This window comes from Rhipicephalus microplus, chromosome 10, assembly GCF_043290135.1.
Source record: "Rhipicephalus microplus isolate Deutch F79 chromosome 10, USDA_Rmic, whole genome shotgun sequence".
Taxonomy (NCBI): Eukaryota; Metazoa; Arthropoda; class Arachnida; order Ixodida; family Ixodidae; genus Rhipicephalus; species Rhipicephalus microplus.
This window is the reverse complement of record NC_134709.1, coordinates 40,232,974-40,252,023: the sequence shown is the minus strand read 5'-3', so window position 1 is coordinate 40,252,023 and position 19,050 is coordinate 40,232,974. Positions and strand designations below refer to the sequence as shown.

At 51.1% G+C, this 19,050-nt stretch overlaps 1 protein-coding gene and 1 long non-coding RNA gene across 11 annotated transcripts in view; one reads left to right on the top strand and one right to left on the bottom strand.

Moving 5' to 3' along the window:
- LOC119181751 (histone-lysine N-methyltransferase EZH2-like) overlaps positions 1-19,050 on the top strand; it is a 124,969-nt gene that overhangs the window by 738 nt on the left and 105,181 nt on the right. The gene's annotated exons all lie outside the window — the stretch shown is intronic.
- LOC119181090 (uncharacterized) lies at positions 7,175-8,257 on the bottom strand. 2 transcript variants are annotated; one of them, XR_012886360.1, is made up of 3 exons: positions 7,789-8,257; positions 7,559-7,631; positions 7,175-7,408 (listed from the first exon to the last, which is right to left on the bottom strand). It is a non-coding gene; the product is annotated as an uncharacterized LOC119181090 (long non-coding RNA). The 2 variants fall into 2 exon arrangements; XR_012886359.1 differs by having other exon boundaries at positions 7,175-7,631.

The window sequence follows — 19,050 nt, the reverse complement described above, 5'->3', positions numbered from 1 at the left end:
TTATGTAGAAAAAAAAAGAAGGAAACAAGCTGCTCTGAAAAGTCAAGGAAATACACTTTAGCCTAAAGCGCCTCTCATTGGGCGTGGCGGGATTTCGACAGTCTCATGAAACTTCATCCGCAATGGAGTGGTACTAGCAAAAAAAAAAAAAAAAAAACTGAATTATTCGCGAACGAGGTACAATTAGGGCCAAACCTCATAAGCGCGAAAATGCACGCGACAGCGACGAGCGACGAAACAGGGCGTTCACGCGACGTGTCGCGTGCTCATTTTCGCGCGATCGCTCGGTTCTCCAGATTTGGAAACCGTCGCTCATCGCCCGGAAGTGCTGGGCTCAAGCAGCCAATAGTGAAAAACCGGAAAAGACAAAGACTACATAGGTGCACGTGGCCCTGCCCCAGTCACGTATGCGCAACAAAATATAACGCAATGTTTATTACGCATGTGCATATAAAAAAGTGCTGCAAGGCAATAATAAACACTTTCCGTTTCATTACACAACAATATATCTTATTTTTAAATTGCATACCGCTCGCTACGCGGTTTTCTTGGTGCGAGTAGACGGCCTCATGCCAGCAACAGTGGAATTCGCTCGCCGAAGCTACCGAAGCCGTCGCGTGAATGAGGTTTGCCTGCGCTAGCGACTGATCGCGCGAAGCCGATCTACGTCGCGTCGCTCGTCGCTGTCGCGTGCATTTTCGCGCTTACGAGGTTTGGCCTTAACAGCTGAAAAAGAAGGGTAAGACATCGTAGCAGTACCAATGGGGCTCTTTAAAAATATCATATCCCGGCTGCGGCGGCTGCATTTTCGATGGAGGCGGAAATGTTGTAGGCCCGTGTGCTCAGATTTGGGTGCACGTTAAAGAACCCCAGGTGGTCGAAATTTCCGGAGCCCTCCACTACCGCGTCTCTCATAATCATATGGTGGTTTTGGGACGTTAAACTCCACATATGAAATCAATCAAATCTTTAAAATATATTGAGGCATCTCAGAATTTCATTTACCAGACAGTGGAGCAGAACATATTGTCAGATGAAAGATTGGAAGTTTTCCGAGCACCGTTTTCTCCGGATAATCAGGAGCTTCTCAAACGAGTATGTACACAGGCAAATACCCCCCCCCCCCCCCCCTATTATAAAAAGTTTGCACACACGCTGCACTGTTATCCGCCTAGGGCTTACCGTTGTGTGCGAGTGAAACTTTTATTTTCGCTGCATCTCCTCACTGATTACTTCTGCTGTGAGGCAACTGTGCAAACATATTGTGAGTGAGTGATAACTTTTATTCATCGAAAGGGTGAGGTAGGCTAAGCCAAGTAGGCTGCCAGGCCGTGCCTCTCGATCACGGCTTGCGCTCGGTCCAGGATGCGTGTTTGGATGTCTCTGTCGGTGCTGCAAATAACCTCCCATCGTTCCTCGGTGAGCGGGATGGGCTGGCTCGAGGCGATAGTGCTGAGTAATGTCGTGGTAAGTGACCAGGGGCTCCGGCACTGGGGCGCCCGACCGTGAGGGGCCCACCGCTCGGTCGACGAGTCCTCGAGCTTGTTGGTGAGCCGTCTCGTTGCTGGTGTGACCCGAGTGGGCAGGGACCCAGATCAGTTCGAAATGGCGCTGCTCGTCTTGCTGCAGTAGCGGGCGAAGGAGTCATAGGGTAGTAGGCGAGACAAGACCTCGCAAAAAATTTGAGATGGCTCGTTTGGAGTCACTGAGTATGACGCGAGCGTCGGCCGAGGTCGCAGCCAAAGTGATGGCCGCCTGCTCCGCTGCGACGGCGTATGGTGTTCGAACGGTGCTGGCCACGATTGCAGGTCCAGAAGGCGCTGAGGAGGGCGACACGGAGACGATTACGAAGGCGTCCCTGAATGAGTTGTAACGGGCCGCATCCACGTAGGCAACGGCCGGGTGGTCAGCGTACTTGGCGTGAAGCATGGTCACGCGGGATTGGAGGCGAGCGTCGTGGTGGCCCGCGAGCATATTCCTAGGCAGCGGCTTGATGCAGAAGGCCGTTCGAACAGCATGGGGCATGAGACCAGATCCGGAGGGTGGGAGGAGGTGTTGTGGCCGATGGAGGAAACGATGTGGCGACCGGTCGGTGAACGGTAGAGGCGTTGCACCTGAGTGGAGGGGAAAGTGATTTTAAATGAAAAGAAGAGAAAAGTGAGCCTGTTAAGGGTAGGAAGGTCGCTATGGCATGTACGACGGGTTCTCTTTAGGGTATACCGGGCTTCCCGCCGTCGTCCTCATAGCTGATCTTCGCCAGTGATATATAAGTGGTTATATCAGAAGAAAAGAAAAGGAAGGTGCCGACCCGTAACTGTCTCTCCTTACGAGGACACCTCAACAGGTCAGCAGAGGAATGGGATATGGGGAATAAAAGATATAGGGAGAAGGAAGGAGGGATAAAAAGAATAGAAGGAAAATGGAGAAGAAGCCGCCAGCCAACGAGAGGAAAAAAGAAGGAGATAGGAAAGTGGGGATCCGGTCGAAGCAGTCCAAGGGCGGGGTGCCACAATGCGAGAGCTGCACGGCATCAGGAGACCGCGGAGGGCGAACCAGTCGGCGGGAGCTACGCTGAAGTCGGAGATCGCGAGGGCACAACCGTCCAGCTTGAAATCCTCCGAGCGAATGATGAGGAGACGCGTTTGTTCTAGGTAGAACGAAAGATTTATTTACATATAGAAGAAGGATAGGAACTGTACAGTGATCCAGAAGAACGAAAGATTTATTTACATTATAGAAGAAGGATAGGAACTATACAGCGATCCAGAAGATCCCGCAATATGTACAACAGAGATTCAGTTCATGGTTCAGCTCATGACTCCACACAAGATTCAGCAGTATTTACAAAAATGCTTCGGCTTTTATAGCCCGCCGTCCGAAGGACGCGGTGATCACTCTTGCCACAAAGCAGGGGACGAAGTCATTGTGGTCCACCCACCAGAAAGGGTACAGATATTGCACCACTCGGCTAGGCGAAATGGTCCAACGGCACCGGTACAGTGGCGCCGTCCCCCCTCCCCCGCCGCTGTACGAGCCCGTTAAACGAAAGGCTTGCCTCGTGAAGCTTCAGTTGAGACCCGACTGCTTCCTGGCACGTCTACCGGACAGCGTCTTGCAGACTGGGCGCCGATGGGGTTGAAAGCCTCCCTAGTAGACCGGATTACGCACAATGGCTTCTGGCCAGACGAATTGCCGGGCCAAACGTAACAAGCCCCGTAACTGTCTCTCAGGGGGAGGACACCTCAACAGTAGCTTAGGAGGAATGGGGGTAGAGAAGGGATTAAAAGGATAGGATTAAAAGCTCGAGAGATAGAGATAGAAAAAGGAGAGAGCGAGGCGCAGGGACAGTGAACGACGGAAGTGAGAAAATGACGGGAAAGATGGACACGGTTGCAGAAGTCCGAGGACGGGGCACCACTGGCGAGAGTTCTTGTCGGCGTCAGGAGATGGCGTAGGGCAAGTCCAGTAGGTCAGAGCTACGCTGTCGTCGAAGGTCGGCGTCAGGAGATGACGTAGGGCCAATCCTGTTGGCCAGAGCTACGCTGACGTCGGAGATCGCGAGGGCACAACCGATCGGCACGGAATCAAGGGAACCGGTGAGCCACAACTCGTCGAAGTTGTTGTGTACACCAAGGCGTAGAAGACGATCCGGAGATGTGTTGAGGGGAAGGCCTAGAGCGGTCGTGTATGCCCGACAGATGAGGACGTCTGTCTTGTCGCGTTCTGATTTAAAAAGACGAGTATAAGGAAGGCTGTTAGTGATGCGGGCAACAACGAAGGCGTCAACAAGGCGAAGCAGATCGTGTCCTCGCATTCCTGCACGCAGCGCGTGGACACAAGTGAGGAATATTGCGGTCTGTTGCACCGAGAGCGAGAGCTTGTCGATGGTGAGTGTTATGGTGGTTGGACTGTAATATCAGCCCAAGCACGCGGAGATGGGAAATGATGGGCACAGGATTAGAGTTGACGTGCACGGTGATAGTAAGGTGAGGCGTTTTGTAGCGATGGTGGTTGGGAGACCGCATGAGAAGGAGAGACGATTTGGCTGCCGAGCAAGTGAGATCAGCCACGTGCACGTGGGAAGTCACGACGTCGACTGCGCGTTGCAGCGCCTGCTCGATGTGGCTATCAGATCTCGATGTGACCCAAAGGGCGACGTTGTCAGCGTACAGGGTGTGTTTGAGACCAGCGATACGGTCCGGCTTTCCAGGGAGTGAGCGGAGGGTAAGATTAAATAGAAAAGGCGACAATACGGCACCCTGAGGGGTGCCGTGAGGGCCAAGCTCGTACGTGGGAGACGGGAGGTCCCCTATGATGATTTCGGCTGTGCGGCTCGTGAGGAATGCGTGAATGAAGTTGTAGGTGCGGGTGCCAGGATTGAGGGCTGAGAGTGTGGCAAGGATAGCCGAATTAAAGGAGTTGTCGAACGCTTTATGAAGTTCGAGGCTAAGGAGAGCCTTAGTGTCTGATAATGTGATGTGGGTGGGTCGAGGAGGTCATGGTGGAGTCGCAAGAGGGCATCTTGCGTCGAGAGTTGGGGGCGCAATCCAAGCGTGGTGTGGGGAAGGAGATGGTGAGCGTCCGATACGTTTGCAGGTGAGCGGGAACGACGTGTTCCAGAAGCTTGCCGGCGCATGAATTGAGTGAAATGGGCCTGAGATTCTCGATTGTGAGTTTCTTTCCGGGCTTGGGAGTGAAAGCCACGCGAGCGTGTTTCCATGATTAAGGTAGGTTGCCCACGTGCTCGTTGAAGAAGAAAGTAAGGGTAATGAACGAAGGAGCGTCGAGGTTTTAGAGGAGCTTGTTGGGGATGCGATCTGGACCGGGCGCTGAGGTGGTGCGGACCTTCTGTAATGCCACGTAGATGATAGTTATAGCGCGAGAACAAAACGACGACACAGAGACAAGAAGGACACAAAAGACTCTGTGTCGTCGTTTTGTTCTCGCGCTATAACTATCGTCATGCCATACCAACTAGCCCAAGCTGCCACACTTCTAAGCCACGTAGACCGCCGCTTCCGTGTTGTCGGCGTCGAGTTCTGCGTTGGGAGCCCCAGTGCAGGATGCGAGAGGGGAACAATGTACACCAGGGGTCAGAAGCTGGAAGTACTTCGCTGACAGGCCTGCCATCAGCGACGGAGTGTCACCGGGGTAGGCCCGGACCAGTCGTTGTAGGTTGTAGTTGCTGGCGAGCGACCAGCTTGCCGGAAGCAGGGTCGTGAAGGTGGTGGAGGAGATGCCAAGACTGCAGCCCAACGGACCGGAGAGCTCCGAGCAGAGTTGTTCCCATTGTTGGCGTGCTGCTCAATAGTACGATGGAGGTGTGTGATGCGGCGGCGTAAGCGACTGTTGTGACGGTTGCGTATGCCAACGGTTGGCGAGTCCCGTTCGAGCGGCCCACAGATGGGCAAGGCGGGAGTCGATTGCGGGATGGTCCTCTGTGGTAATGATTGAGGCAGTGACCGTGTCAAGATCCGCTAGCAGCTGATCGGTCCATGTCGAAAGGTCCTCGATGTTGGGGGCAGCCGAGTGCAGCCGGCGTTTTCGGAACGCGCCCCAATCTGTGTGGCGGGTTGTGTGTGGACGTGGCTTGCAGAGGGACGTGTTCACTTGAATTGTGAGAACATAGTGGTGAATGCCGAGGAAATGGTGCGTGTTGGACCAGCGCGCGTCGCGCACACTACGGCAGAAGCTCAGGTATGGTGTAGTGTGGCGGCACACACTGTTGCCGATGCGGGTTGGCTGCGTGGGATCGATGAGCAAGGAAAAGTTGAGGTCGTGAGCGAGCTGCCACAGCCTCCTTCCGAACCTTATGGTAACCCCAGCCCTGATGCCTGCACGTTGACGTCGCCGAGAATAAGAAGGGGGGATTTGGCTGCTGTCGCTGCAGGGGCACGAACCAGGGCGAGGAGCGATGCTTCTTCCGTGGCAAGAGGGGTGTTGTACACATTGAGAATAAAAAGTGCACTGCTCGCATCTCTCAGGCAGTACCTCGAGAGAAACTTGGTGCAGTTCAGGGAAAGCCAGATCGGCTCGATTGACAACGAGCGCCCGCCGGGTGAGGATGGCCGTGACGGGGTGGGGCAGGGGATCATGAGCTACTTGGTTGTGGGCAACGTAACGGGAGAGGGAAACGTTGGCGTGAGTTTTCTGTAGTACGATGATATCACGAGAGGCCGAGGGGTCTATTTGTTGAAGGTGGAAAAGAGGTGTTCACGTGACGAAAACCACGCCAGTTCCACTGCCAAATGGTTACGATGGATTGGTCAGTCATTTTTGACAGCCGATGACATTCCCTCGGCCGATGATGGATAGGATCGGGCTGCGGAAGTGTGGGTGGTGCGGGCATGGAACGGTGGCTTGGCTCGGATGTTTTCGAGCAGGGTGTCAACTGTCGATTGAAGAGATTCGAAAGACGTGGCGGGGGTTACGCGGCAAAGTCTGTGCGCAGGAAATTGAGTGAGAAGCTGGTGGACGGAGGTAAAGCGGCTTTCCAACCGTTTTTCAAGATCCACGAGTGTCGTCTTGATAGCTATCTAAATCTCTTCGGAGAGGTGGAGAGATGCTTATAAGAGGGACGTTCGGTCTGCGGCGCTTCCTAGCGCACCCTTTGGGGGTCTGCGCGTCCATGTCGGAGGAGGAATCGATCAGCGAAAAGTCAGAGAGGCGGAGAGGATTCATTTGATGACAGCGATGAAAAATAAGCCGGCTCTCAGTAACTACCGAAAGGGCAAGAACGAAATAAAGCGGGAGAGGTTTCATGATAATTCAAGGGGAAGTGCGTTCCAAAGCAACGATTTGTCCCCGGCAAGAGGTCGGTGAGAGGTCTGTGACTAACCGCGAAGTGGTTGGCCCGACCTTGGCAACCAACGTAGGGCCGGTCATGGGGAGTGACAATGGCCTCACGCCTGCCGACGTCGGAACACAACGCTGGGCCGACCGCGTTGGCCGACGGGTCCGAGTGCGTGATGCACGCGGGTTGACCATGGCTCGACTTTACATAAGCATCGATATGCCGACGGCTGCAGGTCGGTTCTCAACGTTCCTTGCTGCGCTTTTCTTTTTGTATTTTGCGCACACACATATTGGCTCAGTGCACATGTAAGATGATATTAAACGCCTCTAAAGTTAGCGTGTGAGTACGTAACACGCAATAAAAAAAACGAACGCAAGCTTCCTCACTTTATATGTTTATTCCACTATGTTTTCATGCAACTTTAATCGCATGAAACGATTTGCAGCAGTCCTTGTGCAACCCAATTATACAGTCGATGCAGTGACATTCCTGGTAGTTCAGTTCTCTATTTCGGCGAATTTTTGTGCTCTTGGCTGTGAATACGTATTTGTTGTGCGACGTTTTACCACCGAGGTGTGAGGCTTAATTGTATCGTTCTGTTGCTGGGAAAAGCTGAAAAGAACAAACAGAACGAATAATATTTAGAGAAAGGCAGACTATTTACATGATTAGTTGTACAGTCGCATGCGTTTATAAGCTGTATTTGCACAATTTGAAAAAAAGATTTTTGTAAGTATATACACAAAAAAACTGTCCACTTACAATAATTATGTCAGCGTGTTGAGATTATGAAACGTGTTTAAAGCCCGGAGCACAGTTTCCTCGTAATATGTCGCTGGAAAGCAAACAGTGCAGCAAATGTATTAAGGACAACACAATTACCTTCAAGTCAAGCCAGGGAGATATTTTTCAGTCGGTGTTTACAGCCCATTTGCGACCTAAAGCAACGTTAAAAAATTGCGTAGGCATTAGCAACCAAGCATGCATCTTACCAGACTTCCTTTCAGTACGGCGAGACCAGTGCATCACGCTATCCACACTTTTTGCAGTCATTGCTGCAGTGCTCCCTAAAGGATAACAAAATAGGTATATTTGTCATGCTCTTTCAATATAAAAAGAACAACAAAAACACGAAAGGCGTTTATTTACCCGTGAACGATCAACGACGTCTGGTACAAGAGCCGTTGACCCGAACCATTCTTATCCGTCAGCTAGAAGAAACTACCGCATTTACTCATCAGTTGCGCAGATCAAAGTGAATTTTGTCAAAAGAGAAAACTGGCAATGCGACAGGAAAGGAAATGCCACTTACCAGTATACGTATGAAATCCTCGGTGGAAGGACACGCCGGCCTCTAAGAACATGGCAAAGGAAATTCTGCTCAATGCATGTGCGTCACTTTGCATGGCAGTGCTTCAGCAAGTCCTCGGAACGAGATAGTGTTGTCTCCTTCCCGTTTCACATGCGTAGCGAGCGAGGGGCGGCGGTCGCGGCGATGAGCAGCGGGAGGACGCGCGGACGCGCGTTCGTTTCACATGCGCCGCTGCTCTTGCGCGACGCCCGTTGCTCTGGCAGGAAGTGTTGCTCGCGGAACGCGCCGGCTAACCGCTGTTTTCAGTCGTAGCTAAAAACCACGCTTTGATCCAAGTATCCTTCCTTTGGCACCCTTGTACTGCGAGGTTCTTCATCTATAACCGCTCGACTTTGACGCGTTTGTTGATTGATTGATATGTGGGGTTTAACGTCCCAAAACCACCATATGATGGCGTTTGTACACTGATTGAACTATGTGTAACGGGACTTTGATAATAAATAAACAGTGTTTGCAGTCGCTTTTTTTGTTTTGTTCTGGCTTTTTAACGTACATATGGTTCTTGTTGCGCGCTCGTATAACTGGCCATGAAGAAGCAAAAGCAAGAGTTTGCTGGGATGGTTATATTAGACAGCTTTTCTAGATAGGTGAAGGTTTAAGAACTGCGAGCGTGTTTTACGCAGCATTTCCTGTGCTTCTCCGGTTCATTGCTCTTGTTTTCAGTGATTGATTTTTTGGGACGTGGAGTATATACAACTCGCAAAATTGAAACCTAAATTTTTGTGCCTGTTCGCTCGAGTCACAATAAGAGTTTATATAAAAAGCCTCAGTGGTGAGCTTCGGCCGTGTTTTTGGTCACCCTTTGGTATGTGCGAGCACGCTCTTCATCGGGATTTTCCGAATGAAATACATCGCTTCTGGCACTCGGATTTGTATGTTTCTACACTAAATAGTAAGCCTCTTAGGTTTTTCAATGATTCAGTACACCACCTCAGACAGAGTTTCACCAACGGCAGGCAGCATGGTATACGTGATACACTCGTTGTCTCGGTTCTTTGGCTGCTGTATAATAAACTAGTGCGTGGCCCATATCGGGGACTACGCCGCAATTCGTGCTTTAACGGGAATTTGCGTCCATGAATGCTGCGGTGGTGAGCAGGAAAGCCGAAGTATCACATCATTTCACACAACACATCTTTGCCGTCAGTACACAGTGACATTCAATTTGTAGCCTCCGGCCGTGTATTTTAGTTGCATGCATCTAGGCATGTGTTGCTGCATTGGTGCCTAAAATCAACAGCTGTTCTTCGTTATATGCGCAGTGTATGTTGTGCTCGTGACCGAACATCTATTTTCGCTAGCCGGCCGCGCATTCCGGTACTGAGTGTCACGAAAAAACATGGCCAGCGTGGCAGGACTCGCCGACAGCGTGAAGGAACGCTACGAGTGTGCGACGAGAGCGGACACGCGTCGCATCGGCTCCCGCTCTATTCGTGAGGACCGGTGGAACCCTGCTTCACACTTCACCAAGATTGATCTTATCTTCTTCGTAACATCGTTCTGCACTAGAAGACACCTCTCTCATCCAGGTGGGCCAATTTTGGGGCATTTTATGTCCACTTGTTGATCTGACCTCGTGGGAGCTACGCTCGCCCTGCCGAGCATTGAACCGAACGCCGACTGCGTCGGAACTTCTCTGCGGCCGCAGCCACAGATGGCGGTCACCGCTCTCCGTGAATATGATCCTACGACGTTGGCGTGGAAAGAAATTTCTACCCCAGTGCCCGAAAACTCCGTTCCACCAACAAATATCGTGAATGAGGGATTGTTCACCGTGGTGGCCCTCCGCAAGCGTCGCCAGCAATCTAAAGCTACCAAGTGCTTGGCTACCAAGTAAGGCCGCGTCCGCGAACATACCACCCGAGAAGAAGACATTTCGTGATCGTGGCGGCCTACCGCTATGCCCCGCATTGCTGCAGAAGACTTCACCATCGGGCTGACTCCTCGTGTCTCGGTGGATCTCAAAGCTACTTTTCAACCAGGTGAACTAAGCACCAAGCTCACCTCATACGTGAACGCTACCTCGAGTGACTCTATCCGTGTGTGGCCCATGCGGGATCAAAATATTATTGTTGTCTCAACCGAAGACATCAACTCTGCGAACCTTCTTTCTCGAGAATTCTCACTCGAAACATCACAAGGCCCCCTACCAATGATCGGCCACACCAAGATCAGTGGGGAAGTGTGCCATGGCGTCATTACGGTGCTCGAGCACGAGACCTCCACCTCCTTGAAAACAAAGATCCATTGGTGTAGTGGAAGCATCGCTTTCATCAGAAAGCTTGGCAAGACTTCGGTGGTCCTTATAACTTTCGAGGGCCGCCGCGTGCCACGTTTCGTGCACTACAACAGCGTTGTGACACCAGTACGCGAATACAAACGCACCATTCCAGTCTGCTAACGCTGTGGCACGGTGGGCCACCGGGTGGAGCTGTGTTCCCACCCGAACGACCAACGCTGCGGCCATTGTGGTCAAGTTGTGGGGCTTCTGAGGAGGAGACGGCACCCCACGAGTGCAAGACATCGTGCCTGGTGTGCGGTGAGGGACACCTCACCGGATCCCAGGCCTGCAAAGCAAGGTTTCGCCGCCTGCAGCAGCCGGGCGGGCATCATGGCAGTCGCGGCTCGTCCAAGCAGCGGTCAACGCCCAAGACATCTGGCGTCGTGCCAGAAGGATGTCAGCCGGGAGCTACCAACCAAGCCACGAAGAACCCTGCTACTGGAGGGACCAGTCAAGAAGCACCACCTCCATCTAAGACACCGTCACAGCAAACGTCATCCAAGACACCTGACCAGGGTGCTCCCGTGTTCCAATCTGGGGACGTTCCACCTCTGACTAATCCCGGCGCCCGTCGTAAGTGGCCGAACAAGAAAACTGCTTCTCAGGTAGGCAACGGGGCGAGGGCTGCCTCCTCCTTCTCCTCTTGCTCTTTCTTCCGCGCCTCCTCCCCCGAATTCCTCGAGCTGAAACAAGAGCTTGCTGCTCTGCGGGCACAGAACGCGCAGCTTCAAGCCGAAACTGCCGCCTTGGAGACAGGTAGTCCACCAGTCCCCCTCGCGTCACTCCCCACCAATATTATCATTCCCGCTCCAGAACCGATGCCCATGTGCACTATTCCTTCCGTCTCGGAGCCTTCTAAAACTGAAGAGTGATTTCAGGCTATTGAAAGTACTATGACCGCTTTAGTGACACAACTCACCGCCATAATCAAAAGCCTGGGAACACTTTCCAACACTGTTACCCAACAGGCGACGAGTAACATTAAAACTTGGCTCCATGGCGTAAACCCTCGAAGCCGAAGGGCTAATCCCCTGAAGGACGTTAATCGTCCCTTTAATACCCGTGCCACACGGGCATAGAACATGACATTCGGTGGCGAAGGCCTTCAGTTCCCGAATGACATTTTTTTCGGTGGCGCTGCTACACGTCCAAAGCTAATGACATTTGACTTGATGATGTCGATCGCAGCACCTTCCAAGTGAGCATTGGGTGAATAGCAATAAAAAAATAAACAAGCGTTTACAAGCTTCACACACATCAGATAATCTATAAATGTAGAAATAAGCATATTACGCTGCTCTGTGTTTTAGTTTCTTGCTTTGTTTTACGACGTTGCAGCCGACCGTAGCAACCTAAGCCAACACTAGTCAGATCCACAGCGTAAATAGAAAATGGCGCCTGTCGCATCGCACCTGTCGCATCTCTCAGAACATGGAGGACCTTTTCCTTCCTCCGTGTCTCAGAAGATGTTCACAGAGTTCATTTTTTCACGGCAGCACTTGTGTGTTTCCGTGCAAAGCATCGTGCTCAAGAGCGAATAATTCTGGAGCAGAGACGAGTTATTATGCGCCAGCTTCAGGACATTAACCTTCAATTAATTTCAAACCATTTCAACCTGATCATCGTATAACGTTCAAAGCACTTTTTAAGAGTTTAGTGCAAATAAAAGACGGGAAATTCTATTTTTAGCTGAATATGATTTCTTTTATTTACCTTAAGGTAAATCGCACTTCGCGAGTTCTGTCGTCGAGAGTAGGCATTTCTCAGTCAACTGAGTTCTGGCGAAGGCATTTGGTGGCGAATGGCAATCGGACGAATTCCATTTCGTTCGCCCGTGTGGCACCGCGCGAATGGCAATAAATCTGAAGGCATTTGGGGGTAAATGCCATTTTCTATACCCGTGTGGCACGGGTATAAGTTTTGACACGCCATCAGCCTCGCGGAAACATCCGAGGACTCCGAGCTCCCACTTGCACAGGGCGCCGAAGTAGAAGTATAGTTCCTCCCGCCCACCCCAAATTCTCAATGGCGACTCATCTTAACTGCTCCCCATCGCCACACCGAAAACCTCTGTTACTCTCTTTAATTCAACGGAACTGTAGAGGCTTCAAAGATAGGGCCAAACGGGCCCATTTCCGCCTCTATCTTGAAACATTTGAGCACCTGTGCGCCGTCATTGGCCTTCAGGAGCCCGGCAATGCCGCGCGCCTCTCAGGTTATAACACTTTTCAACAGGACCCATTCACCTGCCTTCTTGTACATGAAACCTTAACTGCGCAAGAGGTCGACCTCGAAATTTCAATACCGTACTTGTACACTATGGTCACGGTTCTTCCCCTGCGCAGAACTGACCCCCCAGTGCACATCCTCGATATTTATTGCAAACCGAAACTCAAAAACATCACATTCGCTGACATCTTCAGCAGGGCACTGAAGCTCACCGGGCATGACCTCCTTTTAATAGTGGGTGACTTCAACGCCCCTAGCAGGTTTTGGGGCTATCGCAAGGAAGAGGCGCGTGGAAGGAAACTTGCGGAGCTAACTTCCACGCTGGGCATGACTCTTTAAACAGACCCCGCGCAACCAACTCGTGTAGGTAACTCTGTCAGCCGGGACACCTGCCCCGACCTAATATTCACGAAAAACATCAGACACGCAGACTGGTTTAATACCGAGGAAACCCTCAGTAGTGACCACTGCATTCTCAACACTACATTTTCTACACGACCCCTACAACGCCCCATCGCACAAGCTCACCTACCAAACTGGGAAGCCATCCGGCAGTCCTTACCCGACTCTCCCATCCTGGAGAACAGTTATTCCCAGCGGGCTCACTTTGTGATCGAAACACTGAGGAAACACAAGACCAAAATACAACTCATGGATAGCCATCTGGATGTAGATAACCATCTCCTTTATCTTTGGAAGGCCCGTCGCAAACTCACAAATAGACGGTGGCCGACAAAAACACAACCGCAAACTCCGCATGCGGATGATACTGGATCTCACCCAGAAGGCGACCGAGTACGCTGCCCAGCTCGCCGACTCAAATTGGGTAGATCGCTGTAACACTGCGAGCAGGCAAATGTCCAGTCGCAGTACATGGAAACTCTTCCACAGTCTGATTGATCCCACTCAAACACGAGGTGAAACGCAAAAACAACTGCACCAAGCCTTTCACAACTTCCACAGCTCCACAATGCAGCTAGCCCTATTATTACAGGACTGATATCTTTGCACTCAGCAGGACACGCGAGGCTCCGCGTATCGCTATGCAGGCAGAGAGAACTCGGCACTTGATGCTCCTTTCCAGTTAGACGACCTTCGCGTCGCTCCAGCCAAAATGAGGCGAGGTACGGCTTCTGGGCGAGACAAAATTACCGTTAAAATGCTGGCAAATCTACCCGATGCAGCGCACCAGTCGCTTCTTGACTATATTAATGCGATCTGGTTCGGAAAAACGCCCCTCCCACTACACTGGAAAACGTCTCTAGTAACCTTTATATCAAAACCAGGAAAACCGATCACCACTGAGAATCTCAGACCCATTTCTCTTACTTCTTGTGCGGGGAAGCTAATGGAAACTATGGTCAGGAATTGTGTCTCCCCCTTTTTGGAAGAGCGCCACATTTTCGCCGATTCTATGTATGGCTTCAGGCCCAAGAAATCTTCGCAGGACATACTCCTACAACTACACCACGAAGTACTTAATCCCGTAGAACACCCCACAATGACAAGATCATTCTAGCGCTATACCTTAAAGGAGCCTACGATAACGATAAGCACGAAGTCATCTTAGCTCACCTAAGTGCCACCAACTGCAGCGAGCGCACCTTCAACTACACCCGAAACTTTCTTACTGACAGAGCTGCGCACATTCGCATCCAAGATAAGGAATATACGGCCCCTATCCCCTGGGCACGCGAGGCACACCACAGGGCGCTGTGTTGTCGCCTCTGCTGTTTAACTTAGCTATGGCACAGCTCCTGGCCCGCTTGGCGGCTGTCGACGGGGTAAAGCATGCGCTTTATGCCGACGACATCACTTTGTGGGCCACAGAGAGATGCCTGGGCAGCATAGAGGACAGTCTGCAAACCGCCGCCCATATAGTGGACGAATATGCGGCGTACTGCGGCCTCCAGTGTTCCCCACAGAAATTTGAATTCGTGCACCTTCGGCCGTCGGTGAAGTGAACTTCGTCCATCAACCTTTCCCTGCATAGTGGACCTATTAATGAGGCACAGGAGATCCGTGTCCTTGGACTCCACATTCACAAACACCGCAGGGTCGAGACAACACTTTACAAGCTGCGCAAGTTTGGAGAACAGGTGGGCCGCACGGTCCGCCGAGTCTCCAACAAGCGGGGAGGTCTCAAAAGCAAGGATGCGCTTCGTCTCGCACATGCTTTTGTCACTAGTCGCATCTTGTATGCGACTCCTTACCTGCACTTACGGAAGCACGATGAAGATTCCTTGGAGGTCACCCTTCGCAAAATTGTCAAGAAAGCCTTAGATCTCCCGATCACTACTTCCAATGCGAAGCTTCTTGCGTTGGGAGTGGTAGACACCTATCGGGAGCTCCGGGAGGCTCACCTAACAAATCAATACACGCGTCTGGCGCAGACCCCGTCAGGCAGACGACTCCTAGATCGCCTACAAATTCGGCATAAATTCCACACAGAGGAGCGGGTACGAGTGCCCGAACATTGGAAATACGCGATTCATGTTCGACCCCTCCCCACCAATATATCACGTGAGTCGCACGCTGGCCGTCGAGGAGTGCGGGCTCTTGCTCTCCGGCGCCAATTTTGCTCTAAACAAAACGTATTTTACATGGACATCGCCGGCCCTTACCGCAGGGGTTGGTCATGGCTGCCGTAGTCCACCAAGACAGGCAGGTGGATGGTCTCTCCTTCCGCGCAACCAATGCTACCCATGCTGAAGAGTTGGCCATAGCTGTGGCTATATCACACGGCAGTTCTCAAATTATATTATCAGACTCCAAAAAAACTTGCTGAAATATTCAACTGAGATGGATCACACCCCTAGCTGCCAAAACTCCTCAATCTTGTCCGCGAGTAGGTTACCCCTCTCCGCGTTCAATAATCTGAACTCCGGGCCATCAAAGCCTCGCAGGCAATGAGGTGGCGCACGCTGCCGCCCGCGCACTCATTCCCCGGGCCACTGCCTAGCCCACCCATGACTCCTGTTTTCCAGAAGAAAACGCTCCTCTCCTAACTTATAGAGAGATAATTATCCATTACCGGGACTCCCACCGCCGTTTTCCTCCGCCCTGCAAAGGACTTAGGAAGGCGCACGAGACAATTCTTCTCCGGATATTTACGAATACCTTACTGTGCCCGGCAGTGCTTACACACTTTGACTCTTCCTTTTCCGGCCTCTGCCAGTACTGTGCGGAGGTGGCTGACACCTACGACATGGTATGGGCATGCCAGCTCAAACCTTCTTTACTCCCGAACCCAAATCCAACAAGAGAGGACTGGGAGGCAGCCCTGCTCAGTTGCCAGGACCTTGCGGCCCAACGAGCCGTGGTCCATCGTGCCAGGAGAGTGACCACGACAAATGGGGTCCCTGACTAGGGACTCCACTTGGTACTGCAGGGAGGCTGACCCACTAGAGGCTGGTCTCCCTAGCAACTAGTTTTTTATTTAAATAAATGTTTACTACTACTACTACAGCGTGAAAACATGCAGCACTGCAGGATACACGGACAGGTAAGCCTGGGTTTTAGTGAGAGATAGAGCTGTTGAAGGGGAGAACGGAAATAAAGGCCCCTGGTGAATGTCTTATTTGCCCGAACCGTGACAGCACGCTTCGCAGCCCCTCCTTGTTGAGTCACATCACAAAATTCCTTTTCAGTGACCTGCATGCGTGGAATGCTACTTTTCCATTCGACTGCACTGGAGTCTGGCCTTGCTCTCTCGTACGTGTTAAGCCTATCAGCTATGCATCATGTCACCAAATTTTATCTTCTGTTGAACCACTAATTTTTGCTGCTACAAAGAAGTACGGCGTGCCCAAAGAGGATTTAAAAATGGCTGGAGTGGAAATCGTAGCCTAGGAGTGAAGCCGTGCCTCAGGCATGGCTACACCCCTAGCGGCTGCAGCGGCCATCTTACTAGGGGCATAATAAAGTATCACCGTTCAGCGATTAAGAACGGAGAGTTTCCCTCACAATTCCAGCGAGTGTAATGTGGAAACTTTTTTAATGTGGAAACCAGTTTTCCTTAGTGAGCCTCCGATTGGAGGCAAAGTACTTGAGAAATTCAGTCACCCATGCTCGTTTTTGTGTGTTATCTCGTCGGGAACAACTGTCTTTTAATATGGAACTAACGTAGAATTAACACTAACATATCAAAGCCATTTGATCTCTAAGTGGGCACTATCAGAAAAGAGCATGTTTCCGCCATCTTGGTAGTGGCAAAAGATGGCTTCACTTCTGCTGGCAAGGCATTGCGGGAGCTTCCATTCCAGCAATTTTTTTAATCCTCCTTGGGCGTGCCAGGTGGCTGCTCCACGCGGGAGTTAACGTGCGATGGAAATACAAAAAAAAGAAAAGAAGAATAGTAAAATATAATAAAAAAAGGGACGTACACTCTATTGTAACTCCCGTGGAAACTTCGTCGAGAGCAACGAAAGGGAAAAAAATCGCAACATATCCACGGAGTGAATGATGATGAGTGGGGTGACGCGCTAGAGAGTTTGATCGCTAAACCGTGAACCATCCGCGAATATCGCCCACTACATCATCAAAGACATGACATACACTGTATATATTTATACGAGAAATTTTATTGTTCGTAAGTGGTAGCTATACGTCACTTCCGTTCCCCCTTCATTATAATGAATTTATGTTTTCATTATAACGAATTTATGGTCGGTGAAATGGGGTGATCGGTAATGGGGCGTAGTGGGATGTTTGCAAGGACGAAGTAGTGGGCAGTTTGCAAAGGTGGAACGGGACTCGCTCGCTGGATTCCGTGCCGACCGGTTGTGCCCCCGCGATCTCCGACGACAGCGCAGCTCTGGCCGACTGGGTTGGTCCTACGCCACCTCCTGCCGCCGGTCTCCTACGACGACGTCAGCGCAGCTCTGGCCGACTGGATTAGCATTACGCCATCTCCTGTCGCCGACAAGAGCTCTCGCAAGTGGTGCCCCGTCCTCGGACTCCTGCGACCGTGTTTCCATCTTTCCTATCTCTCTTATGTCGTCGCTCATGTCCTTGCGCATGTCCATCTCTCTATATATGTACCTTTGCTCCTATCCTTTTAATTCCTCCTTACCCCCATCCCTCGTGAGCTACTGTTGAGGTGTGTCGTCATGCCACTGTTGAGGTTTCGCACCCTGATGCAGACAGTTACGGGGCTCACTTTTCCCTTCATTTCCCTCTCTTAGAACCACTTCAGGACTCGCTTCCTATCTTCTTTCCTATCTTCTCCTTACTTCCGTATGTGGGTCCCTCTATCCCTGCTCGTATCTCTATCCCTATACCTTTCAATCCTCCCTATCCTTTTAATCCCTCCTTACCCCCATCTCTCGTGAGCTACTGTTGAGGTGTCGCACTATGATGCAGACAGTTACGGGGCTCACTTTTTTTTTCTTTTCTCTCTTTTATGAATCTCCCCTTACCCCGCAGTATAAACCTGTTTTGGGCTCGCGCGGCGGCTGGCACTCCGCTCTTGGAGCAAAATCGCTCGCATGTGAAACGCCTGTAACCCCACAACATCAAAATAAAAATATAGGGAAAATATTGGCCCCGTATCTGCATGTTACACTGCAAATGTCGTCGAAAGACGACAGTCTTGCGTCAGGAGAGAGTGAAAAAACGTTTGTTTGATGTTCTGCGCAAGAAAATCGGTGAATGGTATTCTGGAAGCGCTGCGTTAGAGTGCCTCGAGCGTGCAGTGGAGGCGAACGAGCGCATCAAGTCACGTAACACGTGAGACATGAGCGCTATTACCTCGGAAACCAAAACGCGAGGTGATAAGTTGTAGAACGCAAGGCGACAGGTAGGTGCCACCACCGTTTTGTCTAAGCAAAGCGTTGGAAACATTTTCCTCTTCGTGCAAGCGTCGCATGGTCAGCGCAACGTGATAAGTGCTACGGTCCTAAGAATTACTAATGTATGCCTTTTCTAGTAGAGACACACATACAGAATATTGACGTGTTGTTATGGTGCCTCAGATTTGCGGAATAACTGATTTTTAATTGACAATCGCACAAGTATGAGCGCTGAACATTGACCAATATTAGTGGGCGCTGCTGATGGGGTCGGCCGTTTGGAGTATCGCTTGTCCACTTTGGTACCGTTTAAGGTACCGTCAAGGGCGGACAAACAGACAAATGTACAGACAGATAGACATACATATCAAAGTTTTTCTGTCTAAGGTCCCCAAGAAAGACTATCGTCTTTAAAAAGCGAAAGAGCGACTCCGTGGCGAGCGAATGCATTCCTTCCCTCCTTTCAGGGGTTACAAATTTAGTCACGCGTCCGCAGCAGCTGGACGCAGCCTGCTAGCCTTTTGCAGTGGCAGGCCGCGTTCTTACGGCTGCTGCGGACGCGAAATAAATCTGTCTGAAG